Genomic DNA, 8,202 nt, shown 5'->3' on the forward strand with positions numbered 1-8,202 from the left:
GTAAGAGAGCATATCACTCATTTTACAAAGTCTTCAGTAAAACAGGATCAAGACCAGCCTAAGATGCAAATGGTAAAAATTCCATATTACAAAGAAAACAAGGTGAAATTTAGAAAAATATTCATGCAGAATGCGGACCATTAAAGTGACTGATGGATCTAGTGAATGTTTTGACATTTTGGACTAGTTATAGTTCCCAAGAAATTTGCGTTTTGAAAACTCCTAGCACATATTACGTAAATAATTCAAAGTGCAAAGGCTAACCACCCTTGTTAATGCTAGAGAATTCACATCAAAAGGACTTGATGAATATTCCATGTTTAATAGGATCAATATAGAGCATCTTATACCCAATGGTCTAGCAGAGGCTACCATCAAAGGTTATAGATGGTGTCTAAGGAATAGGTTATGCGTACCAACCTACCTTTTATTTCTTTGGGGATATGCAATATTACACGCATCTAACTTAATTCGTTTTAGAACCCAATATTAGTCAACCTTTTCTGCGTACCAGTTGGTAACTGGATTTAAGCCTGACATTCGTGTTCTTACGCATTTTTGGTTGCACTGTATATGTGCCATTACGACCCCACATCGTACTATGATTGGTCTTCAAAACTGTTAAGTAGTTATGTTGGAAATGAGTTCCCAACAATTATCCGCATTTTTAAAACCTTTGGCAGGAGATCTCTTACCGCTATATTTGCGGGTTGTCATGTTAATGAGACAGTCTTCCCGTCGTTAGGGGAAGATAAGAAAACGTATTTTCTAAGGGAACTATAGGAATTGTCGTGGTGTGTTCCCACCGTGTCTCATATTGATTCTTTTACTCCACAAATGTAAATGTGAAGTGACAAAGAATAATCGATTTTCAGAATGTACACTAATGTCGCTAAAGTGACAAGATCACACATACCAGCTGCAAATATTCCTGTAAGGTTAGAAATCCTCATTATGAGGTACACTATAGACTAAGGTGTTGCAACTACACTTGGTGGAAGTGTAGTTGATGTCGTGGCTCCATAAAGGAAGATGGAGAGACGACCAGGTTCGATCAATGCTCATCTAGAAAGGAATTAGATGAGTAAGGCACGAACTAATTTGTATCATTAATGAAATCATCTCATTTGATTGTCTCTGACTATGTCCATGAATCAAATTGGAGGACGCTCCGAAGTTTTAAATGATTCTAGAGAACAGTGAAATCCTGACGGATTATGAGAATGCACATGAGTCAATGGAAGAATCATGCGTGCACAGTGATGATATAATCCATAAATAGTTGCTCCAAAAGTAAAGAACAATGAGATCTAACCATGTTTTATTTTGATTAATTTCAAATAAATAGCATCTTTGGCCAACGCAACCCAGGTAGAACTTAGTTCTTTGGCAAATATACGGGTATTTGGTGTGGTAGTGCTAACCAACCAAGTGTAAAGCCTATGGGACATACATAATTATTTGTCATAGAGCACAGTGGGAATAATGAAGTCTCAAAGTATCAAGACTCACCTTGTGGCGCAAGGTTTCTCACAAAGCCCTGGAATTGTCCTCTTGTAATGAACGTTATAGCGTTCCGCTACTTAGTTAGGTTGGTAATTTCAAAAGGACTTGAAATGCAACATATGTATGTGGTTATTACGTATCTCTGAAAGAATCAAGAGATAGAAGATATTTGAAAAAGTGCATGATGGCCTTTTGATTCCCAAGTCGAATGACTCTAAACCACGGAGTGTGTTTGCAGTTACACTTGAACACTCACTTATTGATTTAAACAATCAGACAGATGTGGTATACCCGTCTAAGTGACTATTTGATTGGGAAGGGATAAACAAGTACGGTTTTGTGTCATGCATATTAAATAAGTTCTTGATTCATAATTATAACTATCAATGTCAACGATATGGACATGATAAGTACTCTTAATGGAATAAGAGACCTTAAGAGCTATTTAAAATCCGAATTTGAAATGAAAAATCTAGGGAAAACTCGATCGAAGACCGAGCTTGTGGTATATTTTCCACCAGTTTGTATATGTCCATTGTCAGGCAATTTAAAAAGGACATGCATCCTTCTAGCACTCTCATGATTAGTCGAGTTTCAAATGTACATAAATGACCAATTCGTCTAAAGGAAGATGACGAAGTTGTGTCGGGAGATGAACTTTCCTTATCAAAGTATAATAGACGCATTATTGTACTTAGTGTAATGTACTCGGCCAAATGTTACATCTTCACTGAACTTGTTAGCTAGATATAGCTCAGCGCCAACGCAACGTCATTGGAATGGTATAGTGAATGTAATCATGTACTTAAAAGTAACCATTGACATAAATTTGTTTTACCCCTACAAAGACATAAAAAATGAATGCTAATGAAAGTGCAATCCAAAAGTTGTGGATTATGAAGGAACAATAATCTCTTCCCTAATGAAAGTAATTAGGGGGAGATATGGTAGATTATTTTTAAAATCATTACCAATATTCAGTTTCGAAAAAACATGACTAAAGGAACTGTCTGGAACAACTCTGAAAGTAATCAGGGGGAGATGCCGACATCAGGGGGGATCCAAGGATATGATGTCGACATATTTTACTTCGAAATTGAAGCTGTGTTGTACTCTTTTTCCCTTCGATCGAGAATAGTTTTTCCCAAAGGGTTTTGTTACTCGAAAAGGTTTTTAGCGAGACAACACTAAAGGCATCAAGTATGTTGAACATTCAAGACATAAAGATCGCATTGATATTACTAAAAAATATCTGAATCAAAGAAATGAAACGCGGTAGTCTGTTAAGCAACGTAACTTCCAGAATCAACAACGCGGTCTTATAAACATTCAAGTCACCAAAGTAAAGTGTGATAAACTCCTTCTAACTGCATTAGACTAACGAAAATTGTCTGACATCAGGGGGAGCATCTAATGATGTGTTGAACTCTTTTCCTTCATCGAGGTTACTTTTTTCCACAGGGTTTTGTTACTCCGCAAGGTTTTTAATGAGACAACAACAAACACGGGAAGTAATTTCCCAGCTAAGGATATTGTATTTCCCACGAGGATTTTCTGCCTTAGAAGTTGTGAAGCAACTAGTCAACTTCAACGGAGCAAAGTGATCATCTGCAACAGATCCCCTTTACTTGTATCGGTCACGTTGTACTCTGTTCCCTTCGTCAAGGTTTTATCTCACTGGGTTTTTCTTGCCAAGGTTTTAATGAGGAAACGTATACAAATCTAACTATGCTCTAAGTTCAATTGATATTGTACTATTTTTCTTTACTTCAGGTTTTGTTCCTATGGTGTTTTTCCTGACGAAGTTTTAACGAGGAAATTAACTTAAACTCGTCGGTCTTTAAAGACCTTATTACATGTAATAAATTATATGTAAAATACGAGACAACATGTGAAGAGTTGTACCAAGGTTTTTTCCCACTGGGATTTTCCTTGTAAAAGTTTTAATGAGGCAATTGATTTCGGCACAAGTAATCAAGGAGAGGACGACATTTGGAGAACTATATTCGAAGCACTACATATGAAGCTCAACTGGACCGCACAAGGGGGAGTGTTGTAGCGCTTGTAGCCCATGGATGTGCAGCCCAATATAGTGTCTAAGGTTTACTTCCTAGAAGTATATATAGGACATTGTTTCATAAAACAACTGATGTTGATCAATAGAAACATCTCTTTGCCTCTTTAATTCCTCTATGTTTTCCGCTACAAACAGTTGTCATTTTTCTTCTTATTTTTTTTTTGTTAATTGTGGTATTTCATTAAAAGAGTTACTCAGAATGAGTCTGAATTACATCAATAATAGATCCATATAATATGGAGGCTTAGGGAAGGACATTCCGGCTATTAGATTTATTTACTGAGAGTTTGTGTTGAATACATTGAGGGGGAATATCATCTCAATCCCTGAATGAATTTAAAGTCTTTGCATAATTAGTTAAGGAGTCTGCTATAACATTTCATAATCTAGAAACAAAATGAAGACCTAAAAAGTTTGAACAATTCCTTGCTACTTTGTCAGCTTATTCCAGAAGAGCTTTACTTCGCAAGTAATATCTGAAACCTTTCCATTGAGATAGTTGAATAAGCTTTCGCATTCTCCCTCGACACTGAAATCTCTGAGGTTTTTTTCTTGATCCCATGTTGGTGCTTAAAGAATTCCTACCACCTCTACTTGTTGAGGATCTTGCCTTGTTGAAGGTCCCGCTCTTCCTCCCTCGAAGGTTCCTGCACCATCTCTTAAAATTAGAGCAAAACTGTAGCGCCCCCTAAGCTAGAAGCTGAATCCAAGAGATTAGCTAAACAAAGAGGCACTAAGAATCTAAATCATTTACTTAAACAATCAATTAAGAAATCTGCTATAAAACTCAACCCAAAACTAACCCCACTCAGAAATATATATACAAGAATTTCTCTCAAATGATACATATACAATAGTCATTTGGTTTATAAATAGAATATACAACATAATATAGCAGAAGTTAACTAATTAACGGAGTCAACTCGTAGAAGCTTTCGATGCGCAACTCTGATCTGTCTATGAAACTGAAAGTAGGAAAGGGTGAGCACATCATCCCTAAAAGGGGTGCCCAGCAGGAATAACATATAACTTTCACGTAATCATAAACAAGAGTTGGAAAACAATACATTTTCTTCCGAAACATTAAACAGTGACCAAGTCACTGAAACAAACAAATATGTATATGGACAAACTCCTTCTTCAAACAATGTATATTATGGTTGTGCAATTATGAACTCGCAAATCCACACCTAATCGTATGTATGGATGTCGACGGTTCCGAACTCGCAAACTTCCGACCAATATATCATAAAAGATCTAGGTATAAATGTGAAGGAGTGTATCCTATATAACACAGGTGGAAATTCTTATTTCCCATAAAAATTCTTATTGACAACAAAACATTACAGGTCCTTTCCAGACCATGGAAAGATTAACATAATTAACAGAATTATCGTAATACAAGTTAAACAATGCATAGAACGCACAAACAGAAAAACATGAGTTTGTTAAACATAAACTTTTGTAAAGGAAAACAATAATGGTTACCAAAGAGTCAAATGTATTCCCACCTCTTTTAATGACAAGCCACGCCTACCTCGAGATCCACGATCCACTGGTTCATCCTTTGAATCGATCGTTGTTAATAGACTAACTGTTAATCATACAAGAACTCTAAGAATATAGCCAAAAGGCTCACACAAGACTCATAACATAATTCATACAAGTTCCAGTTATAAGCTAAGTGAACTATCTACTGGTTCTAAGCCCATTATGGTATCTCATTCTCTATCTTTAACATAACTAAGAGTTTACTAATCCAATTAGGTTGTAAATTATAGTCCATTAGCTAAGTCTTAAAAGGGTCTACAACTATGTAGAAGGAATCATAAGCTAAGTCAGACCATAATGGTCCAAACATCAATCTAGGATAACTAGCCCTAAGCCCAAGTCCACTTAAACAAACCCATTACACATGTCCTGACCCAACTGGGTCAATCTACCGGTCACTGAAGGCCAAAGGGTCCAACTAACAGTCTACGTCCAGTCAAGGTCAAGTCCAGGGTAATCAATCGGTCAAGCAGAGTCAACTCAGTCACCTAGACTGAATCATAAGAGTCGACTCAGTCAGACAAACCGAGCCGTACGAGTAAGGCAACTAACTGGTTACATCTTAGCTAAAACATAATCACTCAGCTAAACTGAATGCAATCTTGCCAAGGCCATTGCACAGGCCAAAAACTGAGACACACCATAATGGTGTATCACCAGCACCTTACACTAAGCACAGTTCTCCTCATCTTTCATTTTAACAATTCAATATCAATATATTTATCTTAAACAAACTTCAGAATTAAATTACAAACATAATTACATCTCAAATACCTGCAGTTGCAGCTTTTAGCAACACATCCACTAAACTGAATCACCACCAGTTTTAGGTTAAATGCAACTTCAATTTAACACCATCACTACTTGTAATTCAGTACAATCATCTACAACTGCAATTACACTGCAACTGTGTTACTTCAATCCTACATTAAAGTTATGTAAGCTTCATAACTAACTCACAACCATAAACTCGGCTTACCTGCAATAGCAGTGGCAAGCCCCAAATGAAACATTAGTAAACCCCATCACCCCATTCATTTCATACTCCATTCACAATTCAGCAGTATCAACATAACTACAATCTTATCATCTGCATTTCATTTACTCAAGATATCACTAACACCCAATTGCTTCATCTCAAGTAACCCTATATAACCCAACTGAGTCTCTACCAGTTAATTTAACTTTAACTGCATCTCAATACAGCCACCTGAAATTCCATTACACAGTTAATTCAGTTCCACAACCTCTCTGCTGATACTACCAACACCAGTCACTCTTATACTTCTTAAGTTAACAATCATGTAACTCAAGTTCACCCATATCAAGCTTGTTCCATCTGTAATAACAATTCAGCCCTAACTTTAAACATATTCTCTTCATAGTCACCACCATCATCATCTCTGTAACATCCTAACATTCATCAAATCTAATCACACATAAACCCAATAACTTGTAAACTCAACAATGAAATTTAATCTCTTTACTATGTTTACTGAGAAAAGCAGTTACCTCAATTCATTAGCATGTTTAGCTTCTACCAGTCAAATTCTTCTTCAATCCACGCCTTACAGTCTTCATCAGCTTCAATTTCTTCGTCTAACATATCTCTGAACATTTACACAAAAACCTAATTTGCAGAACCTTCAACAGAACTACCTCACCTCACCAATTCAACAATAACCCATTTATCCTTCATCTATGAACAACTCAATCAACTGAATAATTTCATTCAAACTTCGATTCAATAAAAAACCCTAATTTTCGATTTCGTCTCAGAATCCCTAACTCAAAACTCAATCTTCAAATCAATTGAAAACCCATCTCTAATTTGTCACTTAAACCTTCAATTTCATCTTCCTTGATTCAATTCAACAGATAACTCAATTAAATCCATGAACCCTAATTCTTATTTCTATTGTTTCTTTAATCAACATCATCATGCAAAATTCATTCTCTTGTTCACCGTTATCAACATCAACTCCTTTTTTGTTCCACACAAGCACTCAATCAACTCAAGACCCTAACTTCTCAACTGATTTCTTATTTTTCTATCTCTGAAACTTCTTAATAAAACTCTTGATTCGACTATCTCTCTACAAAACTACGAGTTACCCATAAACTAAGCTCAATCCTTTGAACTGAGTTCGACAGAAAGAAGAAGAAGAAGAAGAAGAACAGAGGAGCGGTAGAAGAAGAAAAAAAAGAAAGAAGAATGAGAGAAAATGATTCTCTCAGCTCGATTTGGTGAAGATAAGGCCAAAGGAATATCTAGGACACCCACTTGCTTGATAAGGGAAGACACAACGTGTCTGCGTTGCATCAACAAGGTTTTCCCGAGTAATGACGATTTTACCCTTCATAGTAATATGTTGATATTTGCTTCGTCCGGTATCCGAATGACACGTTCGAGTAGTCCATTCCGTATAACTTTTAGAGACCTATTCAATCGTACTAGTTTCGTATCCAGATCGTTCTTAGATTAATTCCTATTAATTAACGTTCATCTTAAACTAATCAAGTTATTATCGGTTAATTCAATACTTGACTGGTCTAATAGCGTTGACAAACTTGTGGGTCTTTACAAAAACTTGCTGGAAAGTTATAGGATATCCATCCTGCATTTACATTAATTTTGTATTTATATCTATTCGGAGGTTTCCAAGAAGGTTTAGGCTTCTTTACTGAATTTTGTTTGGCTTTCTTGTTGTTTTTTTACGAGTCCAATAGAGAATATGTCTTTGCACCTCTTGAGCTAGTTGAGGTGGTGATTTAAATTTATCCCGGAAAACTTTGTTACATCTTTCTTCCAAATAAACTACATCTTTGTTAAGATAAGCTCAACTAGTATGTTTTGATTTGGATTTTGAATCGAGTCCTTGTATAACACTAAACTTGAGACAAAAGGATCTAATTCAATACTAATAGGGTTAGAGTATGCTCTCCAGACTTATTTAGCATAAAGACAATGTAATAAAATGTGTTCAGTTTTATCTATTTTTTCACCACAGATAATAAAATGAGGATTTATATCCTTGACTTTCCCGAAAAGTTTGGCTTAGTAGAAA

The 8,202-nt window shown here is 35.9% G+C and overlaps 1 long non-coding RNA gene across 5 annotated transcripts; it reads right to left on the reverse strand.

Moving 5' to 3' along the window:
* Positions 1–3,793: 3,793 nt before the first annotated feature.
* Positions 3,794–7,375, reverse strand: LOC113275505. 5 transcript variants are annotated; one of them, XR_003323632.1, is made up of 4 exons: positions 6,114–7,369; positions 5,909–6,024; positions 5,095–5,177; positions 3,794–4,230 (listed from the first exon to the last, which is right to left on the reverse strand). It is a non-coding gene; the product is annotated as an uncharacterized LOC113275505 (long non-coding RNA). The 5 variants fall into 5 exon arrangements; XR_003323630.1 differs by having other exon boundaries at positions 5,095–6,024; positions 6,114–7,375; XR_003323629.1 differs by having other exon boundaries at positions 5,909–7,370.
* Between the last annotated feature and the right edge of the window lie 827 nt (positions 7,376–8,202).

This window comes from Papaver somniferum, chromosome 4 (genome assembly GCF_003573695.1).
Source record: "Papaver somniferum cultivar HN1 chromosome 4, ASM357369v1, whole genome shotgun sequence".
Lineage (NCBI taxonomy): Eukaryota > Viridiplantae > Streptophyta > Magnoliopsida > Ranunculales > Papaveraceae > Papaver > Papaver somniferum.